The sequence below is a fragment of the Ornithorhynchus anatinus genome, chromosome 17 (genome assembly GCF_004115215.2).
Source record: "Ornithorhynchus anatinus isolate Pmale09 chromosome 17, mOrnAna1.pri.v4, whole genome shotgun sequence".
Lineage (NCBI taxonomy): Eukaryota > Metazoa > Chordata > Mammalia > Monotremata > Ornithorhynchidae > Ornithorhynchus > Ornithorhynchus anatinus.
The window spans coordinates 28604452-28629452 of NC_041744.1; the positions used below are offsets into that span (position 1 = coordinate 28604452).

At 40.9% G+C, this 25001-nt stretch overlaps 1 long non-coding RNA gene across 1 annotated transcript in view; it reads left to right on the forward strand.

The window, feature by feature from the left end:
- LOC120638937 overlaps positions 1 to 25001 on the forward strand; it is a 43353-nt gene that overhangs the window by 12048 nt on the left and 6304 nt on the right. Inside the window, exons 2-4 of the long non-coding RNA XR_005660995.1 lie at positions 9776 to 9907; positions 10221 to 10311; positions 21163 to 21221. This is a non-coding gene — a long non-coding RNA (uncharacterized LOC120638937). The remainder of the gene's footprint in view (positions 1 to 9775; positions 9908 to 10220; positions 10312 to 21162; positions 21222 to 25001) is intronic.

Below are 25001 nucleotides of genomic sequence, written 5' to 3' on the forward strand. Positions count from 1 at the left end.
TAGACAGCTTTACCAAAGCCAAGAGTTATATTCTTAATATAATTACGTTCATTTTAACAATGGCATGAGCAGATGATAAAAGAATATTTGAAGTTCTTACTCCCTTATTCATCCTGAGATGATTACTTCATTTCCTCAACCATTATGGCCCGCTGACTTAAAATATAGCCTCTCACCGTCATCCAAATACATTTACTACTTTCCCTACATTTTAAAAATGTTAAAGGTACAGTGTACCTTTACTAAATTGTTTGGATCTCTAAAGAGGCAAAAACTAGATGAAGAAAAAGATGGCAAAAGGATCTTCCTCTGCAGAGCAATTCCCAATCCCATACAAAAAGATGTAATGCTGCTGGGCCTCTCAGAAAGTCTGTGGTTCTTTGTCTCATGATCCTATCCAACTGTGGGGTCTCAAAAGGACAGTTAGGCTAGGTCTGCAATCAATCAAGGGGTCAGTGGTATTTATTGAGTGCTTACTATGTGCAGAGTACTGTACTAAGCACTTGGGAAACTACAATACAATAATGTTGGTATACACGATTTCTAGCCACAAGATATCTCCTGTTTGCACAAGGCAAATCAAAGAGTGTAGGAGAATGATAAAGAACAAACAAACATACATAATGGTTTGTGAGCTCTCTGATTTCAATCAGTGACATTTCCTGAGTACTTATGGTTTACAGAGCATTGTACATAGGACCTGGAAAAGTATCTATTCCTGAGTCTGCACCACGCACCCCCAATCTTTGGGTCTAGGGTCTGAACTGAGAAAGAAGAGAAGCCTTGACAGATGAGACATCCTGATTAGTGGTGAAATTTCTCATGAGTCTGTAGAGGGAACTACTCCAGTGACCTAATCCTGTGCCCTGCATCTGTCACCACATTCTTTCCTAAAATAAGACGTGGAAATGTGTGTTCTGGTAGAACTGAGTATAGTTCTCTGTATTAGTGCAAACTGGAAACACATAATTATGAACATATTGCTTTATGTATTTTCACAAAAAAATTGGACTATTTAGAGGAGAATCATCTTTTGGTTCTTTCTGTCTAATTAACAGCAGAAGGCTTCAGGGCAGCTCAGAGGAAACCGATATTCCAGATTGTCTACTGTACTTCTAGTAGCTGACGAATATTTTTACTTTTATTGTTATGGGAAAGGAAATAGATTTATCATTTACACAACTATTAGGTATATCCTTTTTGCTCATATTTTATTTCTTTATTGAACAGTTTCTCTGGGCATATCATTGAAGACAGTTTGAACTGTGGCAGAGCATGGATCAGCAAATCAGGAGACCTGGATTCTAGTGTAGTCCCTTTGGCCTTCTGGGGGACCATTGGCAATTTATTTAATGTCTCTGTGCCTCACTTGCCTCACCTTTAAAATGAGGGTAATTCCTCCCTCTCCCTAACTCATAGGATGTAATGAGATTCTCTAGACTATAAGCTGGTCTACCAATCTTTTATATTGTACCCCTCTCAAGAGCTTAAGTAGAATGCTCTGCACACAGTGAGTCCTCAGTAAATCACTGATTGAAACTGAACTGAGATAATTGATATGAAAATACTTTGGGAAAATAATGGTGCTATTCACAATCAAGACATTATCATTATTACTGTTATTATTATTATTATTGAATAACTTTAATGTTGCTATAGAAATGAGTGACTACACAAATTTATCATTATAATTTTTTTTCTAGTAAAACCAGGAGAAGAGAGAACTCATTTTTCTTGGAAAGAAAGCTTAAGAAAACATTTTTTGCTTTGACTTCCTGAACCAAAGAAAAATGAGTAGTTGAGGCAATTATAATGATTTATTGAGCCCTAGGCCCATCTAATGTGAAAAGGTGTATTTTTTTTGGCTGGGGTTGGCTGGGGGAGGTTGTTGGGGGAGGATTTGGGTAGGGATGATGAAGGAAGCTAAATGATCCAGACACATAATCTTTAGTGATAGTGACATATTTGCACCTTGCTTTTCTTGGATAGACCTGATCAGAATGTTACTGTTTTTTAACTTCATTCATTTTGATAGTATAGGCTGATTTCTACTGAAATTGAAGAGGAGAAGCAGTGAGGTGAGTGGAAAGAACTCAGGCCTGGGAGTCAGTGGACTTTGGTTCTAATCCCAGTTCTGCCACCTGTCAGATGAGTGATCTTGGGGCCTGTCACTTGGCTTTTTTGTGCCTCAGTTACCTCATCTGTAAAATGGGAATTACGCACTACTCTTTCTTACTTAGACTGTGAGCCCCATGTGGAACAGAGACTGTTGTCCAACCTGGTTGTCTTGTTTTTACTCCAGTGATGAGTACAGTGCTTGGCACATAGTAAGTGCTTTCTTAGAGGAAAGAAAAAGACAGGTTATATTAACATGCATATTTAAAGGATATGTATTTCTCTCTTGTGTTTCCTAAAATTCTCAGAACTTGTTAACTTTTTATGATATTTGTTAAGCACTTACTATGTGCTAGGCACTGTACTAGGCACTGTGGTAGATACAAGCTAATCAGCTTCTTTGAGAATCAGCTCAGCCTAGTGAGTAGAGCATGGTACTGGGAGTCAGAAGGACCTGGGTTCAAATTTCAATCCTGCCCTTGTCTGCTATGTGAACTTGGGCAAGTAACTTAACTTTTCTGTGCCTTAGTTACCTCATTAGCAAAAATGGGGATTAAGACTGTGAACCCCATTTGGGACAGGGATTGTGTCCAACCTAATTTCCTTATATTCACTGCAGCACTTAGTACAGTGCCTGCCACCTAGTATGTGCTTAACTAATGCCACCATTATTATCAGGTTGGATAGAATCCATGTCCCACTTGTGGCCTATAATATTAATCCCCATTTTGAAATGAGGTAACTGAGGCCTAGAGAAGTCAAGTGATTTGCCCAAGGTCTCAAAGCAGACAAGTGGTGGAATAGGATTGGAACCCAGGTCCTTCTGACTCCCAGGCCTATGCTCTATCCACTAGGTCATGCTGCTTCTCAAATTGGCTTAAAAATTAATTTTGCTACAATCACATGCCAAATGTCCCATTCTATATTTTTTTTGGCATAAGTGATTGTGCCATCTTTAAGCAAACTGCAATTAAGCTGGAGAATAAGAAATTTCATCTCTGAAAAGTTTTTAGAACTGTCCTATCAAGTCATTCATTTAGTATGCTTCTTTCATTCAGTTTCACACAAGCGCTGCCAACATTTTATATGAAGTTGTATTGTAATTAGAAAATGCAGTATTAAAACTTTATGGTTGGCAAATTAATTGAAATTAGTTCATGATATGAGAAAGTTTTACTCAGTAAGAAAGTATTCACCAAGTCATTAGTTTGGGGGAATCTAACGTATTGAGTACTCCAAGTCTTAAATAATAGAGTAGCTCATTCTGTTATTGGGTCTTGAGATGATGATTTATGCATGTTCATGTGCAGGATAGAACTAAGCATTGCTCCTTCATTAGCAGTTTTTGCTGAAAGTTGTGGTTATATTCAAATATTCTGCCCTGGGATAGATCATATTGTGTAAGAAATAATTATAGGGCAAAAGTAGAGAGCCACTGCTTAAAATGTATTAGAAGTGATCTACGTAATGTGCCTCTCAGTTTTTTTAGTGCGGTTCTCTCTATCTAATTATCCCTCAGGACCTGCTAGGCATTCTATCAAACAGATGATTTTTTAACTTTGGGAAGCATGACTTCAGGAAGAGTTACTTGGCACTCATACTGGATCTGATCCTATGCAGTAAATTACTCACATATGAAATAACTCTATAAGGAGAGCATTTGCTAAATTAATAAATTAGCACTTGCATGGTGCCAAAGACTTCCTGCGTGAGTTTGTAGACCCAGAATGGTTGAAAAGCTCTATTTGGATAGGACCTCACAGAGCAAACCCATTAGCCCTTATTGTTCTCCTTAGGTACATTAACAAAAAGGAGAGTTACAATTCTTAGGCAGGTCAGTGTTTTCACCTTCAGTGCTTGATGAAATGAATTGACATTTTTATGTATAAGAAAGGGTGCTTTTGTATTTGGAAATATAAATGAATGTGAACAGTAAAATCCCTCCAAATGCACTGTTTAGGTGGGTTGCTAAGAGTGACTTCCAGGGGATAACAACCATTTTCTTTCATCAGTGCTATAAGAGACAGGCATTCCATTAAATAAATGTATTACACTCTTTGCTACCTCCACCTGCCCCTTAACCCATCTTATTACTTGCATCACTCTTCAGTCGCACTGCATCGTTTAAACTCTTTCTAAGCCATGCTCTCTGGCTTTTAACGTTGTGCACTCTCCACCTATAGCATAATCCATTGCTTCTGTAAATAACTTGTATAGCAGTCTCTTCCAGGAACATTCCTATTAGACAATTTGCATCTCATAATGACTTTTATCCTTTTAGTAGGACAGGAGCAGAGGAAAAGAAAGCCTAAGCTAGTTTATCCTTTAAATAACCCATTACCAATTGTTAGAAAACTTAATGGAAAATATTTGGTTTTTTGCCCCAAAAAAGCAAGATCATTTTTATAGTAGAAATGACTGTAGGCAACCGTATAATATTACTTCTGCTCTTTCCTTTTCTAAGACTCACATCCAAGTCATCAACCTCTAGTAAACAAGTAGAATCAACCATTCTTCCATCATATTGAAATGGGAGTCACTGAATTCCACTGATGTCCTGTGTACTGTGCAGTGGAAACTTGTAGGCTGTGTGACCTTGGGCTTTTCTGTGCCTCAGTTCCCCTATCTGTAATATGAGGATTAAGACTGTAAACCCCATGTGGGACATGGACTGTGTCCAACCTCATTAGTACCATGTCTGGCACATAGTAAGTGCTTAACAAAGACCAATTATAAATAAGAATAATGTTAATAAAGAATGTATAGAATCATAGAGAACAGCTTCACAGAATAATTGAACAAGGTAATGAGAAAACAGATCACTACTATTATAAGGATTTACCAATGAAAAGAAATTTGAGGTAGAATTCTAGTTCTAAACTTACCGATCAAAAATTTATTTTTCAAAGGGATTTTTTTTTTAGTGGAGTCATCTAATTCTACTAAATACAGAATTAGATAAAAGGTCATATTTGCTGTAGGACCTATTAAGGTCACTCCTTGATTAAGCTCTCTTTTCCCCGGCTTGTTCTCCCTTCACATCGTCTATGCACTTGGATCTGTAACTTTTGGACATTTGATATTCACCCCACCCCCAACCTCACAGAATTTAGGTACATAACTTTAAATTATAATTGTTAACATATTAATCTCTGTCTCCTCCTCTCGACAATAAACTCATTATGGGCAGGTAATGTGTATTATATCGTACAGTACTCTGCATATAGTATATGCTCAATCAATTCCATTGATCAATTGATAGATTGCAGGTTCCAAAATCGTTTACCATGCAAGGTTTAGTAAAAAGGGAAAAGTTAGCTGTTCATGGAGGGGTATTAGCCTTTTAAAGACACACACAAAAAAACCTCTTGCAGTCAGGTTGATTAATCCAGTAGGCATGTATCATAAAAGCAAGTCTGGTTGCCAAATCATTGCCCAGTCCAAATGGACCAGTTCTTGAACCCTTCAGGTTGCCAAGATTCTTTTAGCTTATGCAAGTGAAAGTGCTATAAGTTTGGATCCTAGAGGAATGGAAATGTGTTCATACTTGGATAAAAATATCCTAGGGTCAAAAAGTTAAAAATTGACCTATAAGAATTACAACATGAATCTGAGGAAAATAAGCCACTTAACTTTTCAGTCTTTGTATTAGAAAGTACTTTAAATTGCTTTCCACGTGTTGGCAGTATTTCAAAACTAGGTGAAGTACCGCACTGGTTTCAGTATTTTTTTAAACATTATTAATGCACTCTGTTCAATTTATATAGGGTCAGTTTTCAATTGCAACTTCTATTTTCATGCCTCAGATCCCTTAAAATTCTATGCCACTGATGTCAGGAGAGGTTAATTGAATCCTCACATGGTGATACCATTAAAACATTTAACTAATATTCAGGGATCTGGTAAGCAGTTACTTTCCTGAAATGCTTTATTCCTGATGCTGCGTTCTGATTTTAGCTTGCACTGAAGATCAGAATTTCTTGAAGTCTACAGTTTAAGTGATTGGTATTTACCACAAGTTGATTTTTTGAATTTTTTTTCCTTAGGCCTATTAATACTGCATACCTAAGACTTGGTTGAATTTTGCCATTCTGCTTGGGTCCTGGTTGAGTAGAGATTTTTCTTCTGGCTTTGCTAATTTCTATGATGATATTTTTTACTCCCCTACAACTTTATCTCCTCATAGACTAAGACCCTTACAGGATAAAATGTTCTTAATCCTCACACCCTTTGGTGATCTCAGCTTTCCCACCAACAGGAAGGCCTGCACTTCCTGCTCATTGGTAATCTAGAAACCGTTAGCCATATCGGGAAGCAGGGGGAAGCAGTGGCTGACTACATGTACTAATGTGTCCTACACAACTGTCCCCAATATTTCAAATCTGGTTGTAGTTCTCTGGATTCCATATTTTGGTGGGAGACAGGGTGCAGAGGATGCTGACTTGGGTTTACTGGAATCCAGCTGGGAAAGGAAGGGGTGGAGTACCAATCTGGTGCGAATGAGGTAGTTATATGGGTCTCTGTAAACCTCCACTCACACAAGGTTAGTTGGCCAGGGTCCAAGACTCCCCCATAATTGAGGATATTGGGAGAGGACGAGTTAATTGTTTAGAGGGATGATCTCCTATATCCACACCCCCACTACCTCTCAACACATGCATAAGCTGTGGTTCTGTGCATAGTGGCTCAGCATCATGTGAGAACATAGATGGGAATACTAGGAGGGAAACAGTGTCAGAGTGTGTCATAGGAAGAGTGGGTCTGTTCATGATTCTTGAGCCATGCTGACTGACCTTCTGAGGAGGGACTATGCTCAGACGGGGTGAACAGTAGCTGGGTGATTTTTTACAAAGACAAAGAATGAAAAGTATGTACTGACTTTCAAATATTTTGCTGACATAATTTTATGTAAGATAGTATATTATCAATGTGGGAAGCAGTGTGGTATAGTGGAAAAAGTATGGACCTGGGAGTCAGCGGACCTTGGTTTTAATCCTTGTTTTGTCAATTGTCTGCTGTATGACTTTGGGCAAGTTACTTAACTTCTCTGTTCCTCAGTTTCCTCAACTGCAAAATGTCAATTTAATATTTTTTCTCCTATTTTTTAATGGTATTTGTTAAACATTTGCTATATGCCAACACTTTAGTATGCACTGGGGTATATACAAGCTAATCAGATTGTCAGAGTCCATACCCCACACAGTCTTACACTCCCTATTTTACAGATGAGGTAATTAAGGCACAGAGAAGTTAAATTACTTGTAAAAGGTCACACAGCAGACAACTGGCAGAGCTGGTTATGCCTCATCCCAGTTTACGACCCATCCATTAAGCGACATTGCGTCTTGCTTCTCCCGCCTCCTCAGACTATAAACTCGTTGTGAGACAGGGACTCTGTGTCCAACCTGATTAACTTGTGCCTATTGCAATGCTTGCAGCAGTGCTTGACACATAGTAATTTGTTTAACAAATATTATCATTTTTAAAAAGGACAGATTTGTGGGTAAAAGGGCTATTGGGAGAAGGCAACTAATGAGGCTGTGGTCAAATAGAAGAATTTCAGTGTTAGTGAGGGGATTATACAGTAGCTTGAGATGATGAGACAAATGTGCTTCCAAACTGATGAGTGGTTTAAGTCAGGTGGAGCAAGAGGTCAGTGGCCTTAAAGAGAGAGAGAGAGAGAGTGAGAGAGAGTGAATGAGCAAACAAGTGCAAGAGGAAAGAGGCAGTGGAAAGGTTGGTAGGTAGGATTTTTCATGTGGGTGTTGAAGGCCTTAGGGTTGGTTTAAGGTCAGAAGAAGAGATAAAGAAAGGGAGATTAAAATCATTCAGAAAGTCGGAGGTGGCTGGTAGGGCAGGAAATAGCAATGACAAATAATTTTAGTGAGGAGTAAAGTCAGATGAACTGGGCTTTGGGGAGCAAGAAGGAAACTAACTCCTTCTTTTCAGTGAGTCTTGGGGAATAGAAGAAGATGAGGCCCCCTTGAAAAAAGAGCAGCAGGGAAACAGTGTCCTCTGGAGCAGTGATTGAGCCAGAAATGAATGGAGGATGGTGGAAAGCATCCCCTTAAATCAAGCTGGGTTCCACAGGCCTCACTTAAGTGAGGCTGTAGGGGTTGAGTGGTTGAATAATCACTATGGTATTAGTTAAATCCTTTCTTTGGGCCAGGCACTACCCTAAGCACTGGGGAGTGTTACAAGGAAACTTGGTTGTTCATTCAGTTGTATTTATTTATTATTATTACTGTGCACAGAGCCCTGTATGAAGTGCTTGGAGAATACAGTACAGCAACAAAGAGACAATTCCTGCCCACAATGGGCTAACATAGTATGGGCTTAGCAAGTACCTAAATGATTATTATCATCATTAGAGCTCCATGTTGTTCCTGTTGACCATGTTGGCCCTGGGCAGTTCACTGTATGCATGGGTGGGGTGGTGGTGTGGTGTATTGGATGTAGTCCTTCTCCCAGGTGGAATTTACAGTGTCCGAGAGGGTCAAAAATGAGGTGATTGGATGGAGGCAATTGAGAGAACACAGGCTCGTCAGAAGTTATATAAAAGACAGCCAATCCAGATGAGGTGAAGGGGCAGATGTTGCCAAACTGTTAGCAGCTGAGTCAGTCATCAGCTGGGAATTGTCAGTGGGCAGGGCAGATAAAGGAACCAATCCGGTGGCCTGAGGGAAAGTCTTTGGGGCCCTTAGGGGGTGGTATTGTCTGTTGGAAGTCATCATCCTGGCTTTTCATGCTGTGCTGAGGGAGGGGAGAAGGGTCTATGTAGTTTCTTACCTGGCAAGGCCTCGTGGGCCTGACTTAATCTGAGGAGCTGTGTGCTATCTCAGGGTGGAGATGATACATAATACTATTTGATTGTATTTAAGTCTTTGCTATGTGCCAGGCACTGTACTAAATGTCAGGGGTATAATAAAATTAATTACCTGGCCCCTTGTTTGAGGATGTTGATGGCCCAGCAGAAAGAGGGAGAGCTTCCACAGGTATGCAAGCCCAGGTGCCTGGGATGGGCAGACTGTGGGGAATCAGTTGGAGATTATTTAGAAACCACAGCTCTCCTTTTCCTCCTTGTCCACTTGCCTCCTGTATAATATTGGTCCTTGTCTCAGTGGAAGGCAGGTGTGGTGAGCAGCAAGACATTTTGTCCTGCAATTATCTGGCCCATTATTTGACTGTGCTGAGGGCCCAGCAGATGGAGAAAGTTTTGACAGGTATGTAAACCCAGGTGCTGGAGGGTAGAAGGTGTTGGGGGTCAATTGGAGATGATTTAGAAACCACAGCTTTCCCTTTCTCCTTGTCTGCCAGACTCCTGTCATTTAGCTCTCAAGCAGCAGCTCAGGGACTTCCTATTTCAGGTAGATTCAATTGGGGGAACTGGAGTATGTATTAAAGAAAAGTGGGGCAGGAAGGAAAAGGAGAAAAGCAGAGTGGCCTAGTGGAAGCACAGGCCTGGGAGTCAGAGGACCTTGGTTCTTACTACTCTAACCCTAGCCAGTATCCCTGCACTGTATTAAATTAGTGAGTAAGCATAGTTTGTCATTTTTCTAGTAGCTTATATGGTGTGTGCTTTTAGAATTCAACTTGGAGGTGAAATGTTTTCTATCACTTCATATATTTATTTTCTTGTAAAATAATCATCCCTTCAAAGGTAATCATCTTACACAGCATAAGAAGTTCAAGCTGCACCCTTCTGCTGAAGTCCTCTGAGTAAATTAGATCAAAGATGTTTTGGGCAGCTTTTCCAACTCCAGTCAGTCAAACCAAACAAAACCCAATGAAGGTAGGTTTGTTTTTTTTTTTTTTTAACACGGTAAATATTTGTTGTTTACATTGAAAAATTCAATTGTTGACAAACTTTTTTTTTTGCTGGAGAAGTATGTGCATAAGGAAACACAGATGAAAATTATAAATTGCTAGTAACTTTTCCAACTTCACTGAACCAGTTGCATTTATGTTTAGTATTGCATAAGCAATAACTAGTATATTTTATATAGTTCTTAAGCCCCCCAGAGGGTTGTCGTATTGTGTTAGTTGGACTAAACATTGTTAATCTTGGTGTGCTCATAATTTTCTCATTCTTGTGGTTTTTCTAGTGAATGCCTTCTTGATAAGGACTGCATTTCTGGAGAAAAAAACAACCACCTAAAAAAATCCTATGGACCTCATCAGACTCAAGTGGCAAAGGTGAGAAAACTTCAAAGAGGTGCTGTGGCTCTTCCCCCCCCCCCCACCCCCCCACCCCGGTGAGCACGGGCTTGGGAGTTAGAGGTCATGGGTTCTAATCCCAGATTTGCCACTTACCAGCTGTGCAGCTGTGTGACTGGGCAAGTCACTTCACTTCTATGTGCCTCAGTTGCCTGATCTGGAAAATGGGGATTGACTGTGAACCCCATGTGGGACAACCTGTTTGCCTTATATCTACCCCAGCACTTAGAACAGTGCTTGGCACATAGTAAGCACTTAACAAATACCAAAATCATTATTATTATTATGAGATTCAGGATGGGCTAGTGGTGGTTGGGTACTTTGGGTGATAGACTGAGGTCCAGGACTACAAAATACTATTGGGAGAAAAGAGTTCCCTTTAAAATGTATTATCAGATAAACATGCTAACATCTCAGCTCCAAAAATAGAGGTAGGATGGGAATGTATATTCACCAGGAGAGATTAGGACATACCTGCAAACTGTTCATTCTCTTGGTTTAGGTTTTATGCCATAAAATATAAATTTTCATATCAGTGATAGTTTGGTTAGAAAATTATTGGTTCTTAGTGATAAAGATGCAAGAAAAATGTATAATGTTAAACAGTTGGGGCATTAGGGAGGTGCTGAGTGAGAAGATCAAATTGGATTTGTTCGAGGTTAATTTTTGATTACTTGAGTTTCATCACTTGCTCCAGAGATTACTAGACTTGAAAATCCCAATATTGCTTTAATTTGTATCAGTCTGCCTCCTTTAGTAGAATGCTGGGCTATGGGCTTCACCTGTGGGATGAACACAACATTAATTAAGGAAGAGGATGAGTAGCAGCAGTCCTAGGCCATATTCCTTACGATCTTCAATTTTACCAATTCATCCTAAATCAACTTATGCCTAAAAGTCTTAATTAGCTATAATTTCTAACCCTTGGTTTATTAGAAATGTGTAAAATGAATAACTTTAGTTCAGTGAAATAAAATAAATCAGGGCAAGAGCAAAATGGTTTGGTAAAGAGTTTATAAAAAGCACTACTGAAGCCAGGTCTACTTTTTCAAAGTTTTGATAGAATTAGGTTCCAGAATACCCTTTAACTTCAATTAACTAGATTCTTCAAACAAAATACTTTTTTTTTTGAATGAAATAGGCAATATTTTGCTGTCTAAATGATACATAAATGAATACAACCAGAAACCAAAGTATACCATTGCCTCAGTGATCCAGATAATTAGCAAAAGTGAATTTACCAAAGATTGTGTCTTTTCAGGCAATAGAGAATTGAGGCAAAAACCTCTAAGAAGGCAAAGGTTATTTCATTGGCCTTAACAAAACCTAGAATCTGAGTGTGTCAGATTAGCATTTTTTTTAAGCTTGCCTGAATCAATTGTCCCATGATGTTAAACTAATTTTGGTGCTAAATAAACCCTCCACTAGATATTTCAGGGGATGCTGACATCAGCATGGGAGCCTAATGAACAGATTATTTCTGGTTTCTCTGACCAATGCTGTAATGTTATTAGCGATTCCTGGGGGAAGTAAAGGCCCCATCATATCAATCAGCCAGTAATATTTGAGCACTTATTGTGTGCAGAGCACTGTACTAAGCATTTGGGAGAGTACCTTAGAACTGATATAGATGTTTCCTGCATGCAAGTATCTTACAGTCTAGATAAGGAGAGAGCCAGTGAAATGATAGGTATATACATAAGTGATAGGGTGAATATTAAGTGATTTAAAAAGTGCAGATCCAGTGCATGGGGGATGCAGAGGGAAGATGGAATAAGAGAAAAGAGAGTTTAATTAGGGAAAGCTGCTTGAAGGGGATGTGATTTTAATTAGACCTTGAAGGTTGGTTGGGGGGGGACGGACTTTGTCATATACAAGTATAGGGAGGGAGTTTCAGGTTAGAGAGAATATGGACAAGGGGTCAATAGTGAGATGGATAAGAATAAGGTACAGTGAGTTAACTGATATTAGAGGAGTGAAGTATGAGGGCTGGGTTGTAGTAAGAAATCAGTAAGATAAAGTAGGAGGGGGTAAAAATGATAGAGTGCTTTAAAGTCAATGGGAAGGAGTTTCTGTCTGGTACAGAGGTGGACTGGCAACCAGTAGAGGTTCTGGAGGAGTGGGGAGAGAAGACTGAATGTTGTTTTTTAGAAAAATGATCCAGACAGCAGAATAAACTATTGACTTAATTGAGGAGAGACAGGAGGCAGGGAGGTCTGTGAGACGGCGGCTGCAGTCAGTTATCAAGGTGGGATATGCTAAGTGCTTGCATTTCAATGTAAAACTGTTTGGAGATGAAATGGAGGGTTTTAGTGATGCATGAATAAGGTTTGGTGACAGTGAGTATGTGGGCTGAATGAGATATATTAATTGAAGATAATGCCAAGGTTACAGGCATGTGATACAGGAATAATGGTGTTAGCTATAGGGATGGGAAAGACATAGGTTTGCATTTAGTTGGGGAGATGTTCTGTTTTGGACATGTTAAATTTGATATCCAAGTAGAGATGCCTTGAAGGCAGGAGGAAATGTGAGACAGAAGAGGAGGGAGATGGAAGCTTGAGAGGTAGATGTGGGAAACATTCATTCAAGAGTATTTATTGAGTGCTTATTATGTGCAGAGCACTGTACTAAACACTTGGAATATACATATTGGCAACTGATAGTCCCTGCCCACTGATGGGCTTACAATCTAATCGGAACATCTGCATAAAGATTATAGCTGACGCCATGGGAACACATGTTCACCAGGTGAGTTGATTTTATAGATGGAAAATATAAGGGGAACCCAGAACTGAGCCTTGAGGGTCTCCCACTGTTAGAGGGTGGGAGGCTGAAGAAGAACCTGTGAAAGAGACTGAGAAAGAGCTGTCAGAGTGGGAGAAGAGGATAGTGTCCATGAAGTCAAGATTAGAAAATGTTTCCAGGAGACAGTATCCAAGGCAGCTGTGTGAGGAGCATTAGGGTGGAGTAGAGGGAGTGCCCCTGTAGGGAAAAGCAGGATTAGGGAGAAAACTGTTTTGTGTATTATAAAGGATGCCTCCCTTGAGAGTTAAGTACTTTGAGTACAGTAAAGAGAAGTTTGCTCCTGTTTCTTCTGTTGCCGTTTGAGATTAGGTATTCAAGCACACTAAAATGACAAACCTGAACTATGAGGACCAAGAAGAGTGGGGAAGACTCATCACAGGAGTTGGCTATCACACTGCCAGGCTTGAGGCTTTATTCAGCTATCTGGCTGAAAATAATGATGGTATTTTAAGCACTTTCTATGAACCAAGCACTCTGTACTGTGTCCAGGGTTTCAGTAGCCCCACCTGAGGACGCAGCCTTAACCTGACAGTTTCTACTGAATTTGATTAATCTGATACCATTTGTGGCAAATTCTTTTCATCAATTTTGAAAGAATTTAGTGCAACCTATAGTGTCCCTAATTGGATCTTAATTATATATTTTCTAACAAAGCTTTGGTTTTGCAACCCTGACATTTCCCAGTCTTCACTGATCACATTTAACTCTCTGCTTGACTCAGCCTTTATAGATCCAGCTTGTATAAATGCAGAGCTCTAGGGGTAGATAGTGCAGCTCTAGGTAGAGCTATTGAAGTTACAGCTAAGGGTTTGGGGTGGAAAGAAAATCAATTCCACTTGGAGCCTTCTAGAAGATCTGTGTTGTGTGGTTAGAGGGCAGGAGAGATTACTTTTGGTTTGAATGGATACTAGGAGGTAGGACACAGTAGTTAAAACAATCTTGATGTGAAAAGTGGTTGGTCTTGCACTTCTATAAAGGGAGCCCTGGTGTTCTCTTCAGAGGATGAGACAAGCAGATAATGTTCTTTCATACTCTTTTGCACTGATAAGGAGATGAAATAACTGATCTAATAGTTCTCTTCCATCTGTGCTATCTGGGATCATAAAAAGAAACTTTCATTAGGAGAAATAAGATCTTTGCCCTAAAGACACATTAGGCAGTATGCTTAGGAGGAAAAAAACACAAGAACACCTTTTCGTTTCTTTACTCAGTGTTATCACTCAAAGCAACTGTCACTGTTTAGATTTTCAGTAGCTGCAAGAAACCAGAGGGAATTGAACAAGCAGCTGTCACAAACATGGCCACAAAGCCAAGCAGAAATAAAGAAAAGAACAGAGAAACTCCTTATTGGCAGGTTGTGATGGTTGTAGAAAGGGGCACCTAATAGGCATGATCTTTTTTTTTCCCCCAGTGTTTTTCCAATGCCTACCTGTTATTGCCACAGGAAAATTTTATTTAGCAGAGTGAACCAAAGACCGAGGAAAATGCAGTATGTGGAAGCAATCTGGATCAAACCTGGGGCAAGCCAATTCCTTGTTTTTTGGGTTTTTTTTAATGGTATTTAAGTACATATTATGTGCCAAGCACTGTACTAAACGCTGAGGTAGATACAAGATAATCAGGCATCAGGTTGGACACAGTCCATGTCCTACATTGGGCTCACAATCTTAATACCGATTTTACAGATGAGTACCTGAGGCACAGTGAAATGACTTGCCCAAGATCACACAGCGGACAAGAGCACTGGGGACATTGGGGTGGAGTAGAGAGGGTTCATCTGTAGAGAAAAGCAGGATTAGGGAGAAAAATGTTTTGTGCATTATAAAGGATGCATCCTTGAGCTTTAAGTACCTTTAGCACAGTGAAGAGGAGTTTGCTCCTTTGAAGACAACTAACGGGTTTCTTCAGGTGCTATTTGGGACTAGGTATTAGAGAGCACACTTTTATGACACCACTACATGATGAACAAAATATTATTTCCCCATCTCTTGGATTAACTGCTGACTTGCATAAGGAATTTTAGAAGGCCAATACATTTGGGCTGCTTCATCAATTTTACTAATCTTTGCCATGTCTACCACAGTTGCTGTATGAATAGGACATTACTGGTTATATAAGAAAACATATTTTGCTACAGGACTCAAGGTATGCTCCTTTTCCTTTAAGGCTGAGCCAGAGGTTCCCAAACCATAGATTAGGTTGAATCTGGTCATGGCAACTTTTTAAATGTTACTCTAGTTGACTGGATAATTAATATCCCAGAGTCTAAGCTATGCCCTTGGGACAAACTCAAAGTTTTGGAACCTGTATTAACTCCTTTTGGCTAGTGGGGGATTATTGAGTTCAAAGAAGCCGTTTAAATAATGCTCAACTGTGTGGAAATTATTATTTAGCTTTTAAAAAGCTCCTAAAATTACCTGTATTTGTATAGAATTAAAATCTCCATTTCTATAAGTAAAAAACTTATACTGCATATTCCTACTTCAACAAAAACCTTCACTTTATGCTATTTATCATTCAAAAAAATCATGCTCATAAGAATTTGGGCAAAATAGGAACACTTTTCTCCCTGGAAATTATCAGCAAGGTACTGTGGACTGGAGTCACTAACTTACTGCTTTGTTTGTTTTTTGTATATTTTGGTGGACTTTCAATTAAGGATTTTTTTTTTTCTGACTGGTTCCAAGTGAATTTTTACAGGTGCTTTCTTTACCAGATTTATTTATTTAGATTATAAAACTGTCTTTAACTTTAACTGAAAGTAGAAATAAAATTCAGCCATAAGATGGTCTTATTGAAGGTGACTATAGTGTGAACAAGATCCACTTGGTTAAGCTCCTAAATGCTAAGAAGCCTGCTATGTTTCTCTGCTTTCCCATGTCTTGTATGCATAAGCTTCTATATGGGGCCAGCTTTTTCTGCCCAGTAAAGCTCTTTTTCTTTAATATTCTAAAATAGTCTGAGGAATTAAATTTTAACATTTAAAGTTATTGAACCTATTAGTTTTAGTGCAGAGTAGGTCTAACAATCTAATTGCACAAAATCAGTTTAAGTTTCTTCCAACTGCAAATTGGTTTTCTGCCTCCTGATATTGTAAGCATTTTGAAAAATATGATATTGCAAATCATTGAAATAATTTGCCTAGTACAGCAGGACTCTGTTCTTATGGTTTTGTAGCCATTTTGAAGTTAGCTTGGTTTTATACTAAAAATTATCCACTGAGAATCCAACTTTTAATTCTTGTGACCATTCCATCACAAGAAGCTTTTAGTGAGATATTACTGCTGAAAAGGATGGTACTAATTAAGCTTTCTTCATCAGCACTTACTACTTATGTGTGATAGACATTACTGGAAGAAGAATTTTCATTGATATTGTATTTTGTTTCAAAATTACTATATTACCTTTTAATTGCAAATATTTGTGAAATTTGCTATTTAGTCAATATTATTCTTATGGTTTGAAAAGGCTATTAAGTATTATGATTGATGTATTAGAGTGAATTTTCATGCTTTCACATTTTTGGACCTTCTGAAGAAGGCAAGTGAAAAATTAGCATGATGTGAAATCCGAATATGGAAGTCATACTGAAATCTACCCTTGCATTGTATTGAAGGTATAGATATTTTACTAAAGGTATAGATATAGAGTGGTGAAGTAATAAATCCTTAAGTATTGATCAAAATGGCTTTTGTTAAATTTTCCCATTGTGTTCTTACATGGCAGATTTTATCATGACCAAATTCACTGAAGAGATGGTAGTTTAGCATTTCCAGCATTAAGGATTCCATTATCTATATAGTGGGTGAATGTGGATAAGGATAGCAAATAGGGTGATGAAACATGCTTTAAAATTTGATTTATGGATACTAGGTAACTGTCTTTCAACTTTCTTGTACTCTCCCAAGCACTTAATATAGCAATCTGCCCACAGTAATCCCACAAATAATTGATTGTAGGAATCTATGCATTACTAAGAAGTATAGATGATATTAATAGTTTATTTTGTGACGAACACCGGGGAATGGACAAGGATATTAATATGGTCCCTAGTCATCAGGGAGCTCATAATCCTGTCAATGAATTGCAGGTCTCTTGACTGCAAGGGGCTGTATGCTCTATTGTGCTACTGGATGTAATCTCTCAAGTATTTCACAGAGTGCTAAGTATCATTGCTGGATTGATTAAAAACTGAATGAAAGATAAACTCTGAAATTTAGTGGGAAAATTCAGATCAAACAGGCACTAGAACATCACAAATAATGACAAAGCAATGACATACTCTAGAGAAGAAGAATCCTAAGTTCCTCCATCCTCCAGTCAGAGCCATTCTTGGTCAAATGGGCCATGACAGAAGAGAGAAAATGCCATAGCTTTGTTTGTGCTCCATCCTTCAGACTCTGGAGTTCTGATGATGCGGAGCTCATTGGAAGACAGGGTTTCTCTTTGGTGAAGATGTTGGGAATGGAGGAGGGGAGATGCCTGGCTCTTTGGATCCTGGAACTATATTAAATCCCTACACCCATAGACAAGGCACCTCTTTAGTGCTGCTTGAAGGGAAGAAAAAATGCAAATCTCTTAAGGTTAGGAATTGAGCACCAGCTCAATAAGTTCTCAGTAAGTACAACTGATTGATATGTAATCTGAGGGAAAGAGTACTGGGCTAGAAATCAAAAGGCCTGGTTTTTCATCTCACTCTGCCTCTGTGTGTTCTTGCACAATTCAGTTCACGTTTGCAGTTCTGCTTTTCCAGCTGTTATATGGAGGTACTGTTATATTAAACACTCAAGTGCTTATAGTAGGCCCAGCACTGTACTAAACCATGGGGTAGATTTAAAGTAATTATATTAGACACCACCCCTGCCCCTCACTGGGTTTGCACCTCTACCTCACAATGCTGCGTGAGGCTATAATCCTGTGGTCATTGCAGAGAGATGTGAAGGAAGCACCAATTATGAAGTGGTGTTGACTCCTTTACTGCTCTTTCTGCACCATAAAGTCATCTATTTTTTTTTTTGGTGGAATTGATCTAGCCAACCATTCCTTGGGCCTAGTCTTCCTCTGAACTTCAGGTATTTCTTGCTGCCCACTGAGGACTGGTTTCAAGGGAAAAGTTTCCACATGGATCCTGGATGTGTATGTGATGTAGTTACCACATGATAACAGAAGGCTTTTACAAAACTCCACTCTGCACACAGTTTAGAATGACTGCTTTTGAGCTAATGAGGCTAATGGCTGATGACAACTTTGATAATTTCATTTAGTTTAAAGAAAAGGATGATTAAGACCAAATCCATAACAAGATTAATGAATGTTTTTCAAGGTTAAAGTACCATTTCTACTATCTTAGTACAAGATTTAGAATCCTAACACTCTGTCACTGCTACTAATGAAACAGTGAAGCAGATGAATATTTTGGCAAGGAGATTAAATTACTGGATTTATTTTAGGTGAGTGAAAGCACAGGCTGAACAGCCTAGTTATCTTATTTACAGAACCATTTTGGGGCCATATCTACACAAGCGTAAAAAAGGCTTTCAATATTTCTAAGCAATTGGGTAAGAAAACAGGTTACATTTTTAGAGACAAGAAAACAAGACTTATTGGACTTCCCTGAATATCAAAACAGTGTAAAAGGTTAAGGTTGGTAGTGCTTTGATTTGATTAAATATCAATCAGTTAAATTTATTGATTACTCACTGTTTGCAGAACACTGTACTAAGCTCTTGGGAGAGTACATTATGACAGAGTTAGTAGACAAGTTCCCTGCCCACAAAGAGCATCTAAGGCTTGATAAAAACAATCCTTGGAACACAAATGTACCTTAGCTACTGGTAATGCCCAACACTTGCAGAAAGTTTGTCTTCTGTGAGGGCTTAGGGAAGAAGTGAAGGAACAAATTCTGAAATAGGTAGAACACCTGGGATTGAACAAAACAAGACCTGGACAATTCAGGGAGAGAGACACAGTCCTCAGTGTCTTGGATCACCAACAAGGATCAAATTTTCATTAGTTCTTTTGGAACTTTCACTCTCTTGTTGCACTGTCACAGAATGATTAGATTCTACTCCTCCTTCTGGAATCAGGGTAGATTGGAGCTCATGGTCTGCTTTGCCCTACTTTTCAAGTGGGAAAATGGAGTTTATCAGGTTATCATGAAGCTTTAAGCAACTTGCTCTGATAGTTTTAGGCCATTTAACTTTAAATGTCTCTAATTCTTCATGCAAGGTGCTAACTGTTGGTGATTATGTACATATGTAACTGCCATTGAAACTGTTAGAGGTTACAATTTAGCCTGTATATTTTATGACATTGCTGCAATTTTGCAAGAAATTAGTGGAAAATTATGTACAAGTATATGACCCTTAACTTCAAATACTGTTTGCACTCACTATGAAGCTACAAAAGAAATGTATTTTTAATATGAAACCAAGCAACTGAAAATCAATTCCATAATAAAAGCTGTTTGTGAATCAAAAGTGATATTGAAAATCTGTGTATGTGTGTGTACCTCGAGCTTTTTAAATAGGAATACAAGAGAAGTAGTAAGGGCCTGAGTGGAAAGAATATGGGCCTGGTAGTCAGATGACCTGGGTTCTAATCCTAGGTTTTCCACTGCTGTGCGACTGAGGCGTCACTGAACTTCTGTACCTCAGTTTCCTTATCTGTAAATGGAGATTAAATTTTATTCCCTCCCACTAAGACTGTGAACCCTATGTGGGACAGAGACTATGTCCAAACTGATTATGTTGTGTCTATTCCAATGCTCAGCACAGTGCATGGTATGTAGTAAGCTCTTAACAAGTACCATAATTATTAACATATGGGAATAGACTTAGGGGCACATAGGGAAAAGATGCTAAAGGACAAAATTGCCCTTCTTGAAATGATCCTTTAGTAGTTGCAGTACAATTAGGATTCCATAGACAGGTTTTTAAATGAATTGGGCATGCATAGACTGGCTGGCTGAGATAAAGCCCCATTGGAAGTGGGGAAGAGAAATAGACGGGGACATTTTGAAGCAGCAATTCTGGTACTTTAGTCTAATTCCAGCCTATGCCCTTAGATTTATCCTCTCTCTCGCCCAGGTCACACATGTTCCCTCTAAATTTTCCCTTTTCCCCTTTTAAGACAGTCATCTTACTATGGGAGGGGGAAAGAATTAGAGTGAAGCTTTGTGATTCTCTCACTAGGGATAGATTTTGGGCCATCTGACCTTGACCTTCCCTTGAATTTTCCTGAAAATGGTCTTAGAGCTAGTCCACTTCTCGGGGTTAGGAAATTCAGTTTTATGGGGACTATTTGGTTTTCCTCTTGTTCCTCCTGATGTTCCACTTAAATGGGAAGCAATGGCTTCTCCCAGGTAGGCAGTTTTGTGCAGAGTTGAGCACCTTGTGGGTGAGCAAGGGGCAAGGTTTGAGATGTGTCCAAGTCAATAGTTGCCTAGCCACTATCCTCTTTAATATTTACATACTACTGATGTAATACCATTGTTAAGCTGCTAGAAAGGCATGCTGACAGTAGTCCAGGATCCATTTGATAGGATAATTGCTACCACAGTAGCATTCCTTCAGGCAGATTAATAACTTGAAATTCTAGAATTATGGGATTGATGGCCTTGAGCTCATGAACGAATTTTTTCTCCTCTCTCTACCAACCTTCAGAGATGAGTACTGTGTCATCAGGAAGCAAGAGATGGAATCATAAAACTACAAATGAGATTTTCTGAAATATTTGTTTCCTTCCTCATACTTTCAAAAAATTATCTGCATATATTTCACATTAATTTGCTTGGCAGAACTGGAAGTGTTAATTCAATCATGTTGAGAGCTTAGTGTGTGCGAAGCACAGTACTAAGTACTTGGGAAAGTACAAATGAACAGACACATTCCCTGCCCACAGTGAGTTTACAGTCTAAATGTAATGGCCATGTTTGGTGAAGACAGTACAGTTGAGGAAGGAATTTATACAACTCAATATCCTGTTCACCAATTTAACAATTCTAAACTCTATTGGTTTCAGAAATCAAGCCATTTCTCAAGCAGGAAAACTATTTTTCAGGGAACAACCCTCAAAGAAAGGTAAATATCATCACACAATTCATTTTTCTTGACTCGTTTTTGTTTATATTAATCACACTAATAATGCACTAATTGTTTTATGATGTTTGCAGTTCTGTAGGAGAATTTTGTCTATTAGATGTGGCCTCATAATATTCATAATTTAAAATTGACTAATGCAGTGAATCATAGGCCTGTTTTGCACTATTAGCTGTGTACTCTATTTTGCGCACACATATTTGCACTGCCTTAAAAATAAAAAAAATAAAAGCTTGTGTGCCCTTGAAGAATGACAGAATTTAATCAAATGAGAATATAGTTTCTGGATATAAAGGTAATTTTGCCATAGTTCTTTTGTAAATAAGGCATGTGAATATTGTTTTTTGGAAGATGAAGCGTAACCATTTTATAAGTGGCAAATGCTCTTCTCAAGTTTTATCTTTTGGCTCTTTTACTTAAGCTTTTACACTGTCAAGCACTGTAGTAAGAGCTGGAGTAGGGGCAAGATAGGTTGGACACAGTCCCTTCCCCACATGGGGCTCCCAGTCTAAGTCTGAGGGAGAACAGATATTGCATTTCCATTTTACAGATGAGGAACCTGAGACCCAGAAAAGTCAAATGATTGATTCCTGTCAGGCCTTAGTCTCCCGCTGCTTTTGTAATGCATTTTTGTACAAATGAGCTAATGTGAAGTTTGGATAATTCTCTGTGTATAATAGATTTGGTTCTCTAGATGACTCATATTCCAACCTAAACTGGAGAAGTGGTTATAATAATAATGTTGGTATTTGTTAAGCGCTTACTATATGCAGAGCACTGTTCTAAGCGCTGGGGTAGATACAGGGTAATCAAGTTGTCCCACGTGAGGCTCACAGTTAAGCCCCATTTTACAGATGAGGTAACTGAGGCACAGAGAAGTTAAGTGACTTGCCCACAGTCACACAGCTGACAAGTGGCAGAGCTGGGAGTCGAACCTTTTCCTCTCCCGCTCTCTCCTCCTCCTCGCCCTTTCGGAAACGTGGCTCTCTCCCGAAGACACGGTCTCCGCCGCCGCTCTCTCCGGCGGAGGCCTCTCCTTCTCCCACTCCCCCAGACTCACCGGTAAGGGAGGAGGCGTCGGCTTCCTCCTCTCGCCCCGATGCCGCTTCCGCACTATCCCTCCTCCCCCCTCCCTCTCCTTCCCCTCCTTCGGAGCCCATATCATTCGCCTCTACCACCCACTCCAGTTACTTGTCGCTGTCATCTACTGCCCTCCCGGTCCCACCTCCAACTTCTTCAACCACCTTGACCCCTTTCTCACCTTCCTCCTCTCCTTCTCTCTGCCCACTCTGATCCTTGGAGACTTCAACATCCATACGGATGTACCCGACGACTCCTCTGCCGCCTGCCTGCTATCCCTCCTCGACTCTGCCGACCTCCTCCTCCACCATACCACGCCCACTCACCGACTCGGTCACACCCTAGATCTCGTCATCTCCTACAGCTGCACTATCTCCTCCCTCACCAACTCTGAAATCCCTCTCTCTGACCATAACCTTCTCACCTGCCTCATCTCTCACACTCCCTCCCCCTGCAAATCTTCGCTACTGCCCCACAGAGACCTCCGCTCTCTCGATCCCATCTGTCTTTCCAATAGCATCTCGCCTCACCTTGCCGCCCTGTCCTCTCTTCCCACTCTCGACGATCAGGTCTCCGCTCTCAACGCCACCCTCTCTACTCATCTCGACTCTCTCGCCCCCCTTTCCCTCCGCCGCTCTCGCGCCACTAACCCACAGCCCTGGATCACCTCCTCCGTCCGCCTCCTACGCTCCTATGCTCGAGCTGCTGAGCGCTGCTGGCGAAAGTCCAAGCACCAAGCCGACCTCACACACTTCAAATTTATCCTTTCCTGCCTTAACTCTGCCCTCTCCTCCGCCAGGCAAAGCTTCTTCTCCTCCCTCATTGACACCCATGCCCGTCACCCCCGCCGATTGTTCCGGACCTTTAACTCTCTCCTTAGGCCCCCTGTTCCTCCCCCTCCCCCATCTCTCACCCCTAATGATCTGGCCACCTATTTCCTCACGAAAATCAACACGATCAGGTCTGAGCTCCCCAAAGTCACCCCTCCGCCTCTCCCCTCCCCCCCAACAACCCCCTCCCCTACTTTCCCATCCTTCCCTGCAGTATCCTCAGAGGAGATCTCCTCCCTCCTCGCAAGTGCCACCCCCTCCACCTGCGCCTCGGACCCCATTCCCTCTCACCTTCTTAAAACCATCGCCCCTGCCCTCCTCCCTTCCTTAACTTCTATTTTTAACCACTCAATCTCCAAGGGCTCCTTCCCCTCTGCCTTCAAACATGCCCACGTCTCCCCCATCCTAAAAAAACCCGCTCTTGACCCCACTTGCCCCTCCAGTTATTGCCCTATCTCCCTACTACCCTTCCTTTCCAAAATCTTAGAACGAGTCGTCTACAATCGATGCCTAGAATTCCTTAACTCCCATTCTCTCCTAGACCCCCTCCAATCTGGCTTCCGTCCCCTCCACTCTACCGAGACTGCTCTCTCTAAGGTCACCCATGACCTCCTTCTTGCCAAATCCAATGGCTCCTACTCCATTCTGATCCTCCTTGACCTCTCTGCTGCCTTTGACACTGTCGACCATCCCCTCCTCCTCCATACCTTATCTCACCTTGGCTTCACGGACTCTGTCCTCTCCTGGTTCTCCTCTTACCTCTCTGGCCGATCATTCTCGGTCTCCTACGCTGGAGCCTCCTCCCCCTCCCATCCTTTAACTGTTGGAGTTCCTCAAGGGTCAGTTCTTGGCCCTCTTCTGTTCTCCATTTACACTCACTCCCTCGGTAAACTCATCCGCTCTCACGGCCTTGACTACCATGTCTACGCAGATGACACGCAGATCTACATCTCCGCCCCTGTCCTCTCCCCCTCCCTTCAGGCTCGCATCTCCTCCTGCCTCCGGGACGTCTCCACCTGGATGTCGGCCTGCCACCTAAAACTCAACATGAGCAAGACTGAGCTCCTCATCTTCCCTCCCAAGCCCGGTCCGCTCCCAGACTTCTCCATCACCGAGGATGGTACGACCATCCTTCCCGTCCCGCAGGCCCGCAATCTCGGTGTCATCCTTGACTCGTCCCTCTCGTTCACCCCACACATCCTATCCGTTACCAAGACCTGCCGGTTTCACCTCTACAATATCGCCAAGATCCGCCCTTTCCTCTCCACCCAAACGGCTACCTTACTATTACGGGCTCTCGTTATATCCCGGCTAGACTACTGTGTCAGCCTTCTCTCTGACCTCCCTTCCTCCTCTCTCGCCCCGCTCCGGTCTATTCTTCACTCCGCTGCCCGGCTCATCTTCCTGCAGAAACGATCTGGGCATGTCACTCCCCTTCTTAAACAACTCCAGTGGTTGCCTATCGACCTCCGCTCCAAACAAAAACTCCTCACTCTAGGCTTCAAGGCTCTCCATCACCTTGCCCCTTCCTACCTCTCCTCCCTTCTCTCTTTCTACCGCCCACCCCGCACGCTCCGCTCCTCTGCTGCCCACCTCCTCGCCGTCCCTCGGTCTCGCCTATCCCGCCGTCGACCCCTGGGTCACATCCTCCCGCGGTCCTGGAACGCCCTCCCTCCTCACCTCCGCCAAACTGATTCTCTTTCCCTCTTCAAAACCTTACTTAAAAATCACCTCCTCCTAGAGGCGTTCCCAGACTGAGCTCCTCTTCCCCCTCTACTCCCTCTGCCATCCCCCCTTTACCTCTCCGCAGCTAAAGCCTCATTTTCCCCTTTTCCCTCTGCTCCTCCACCTC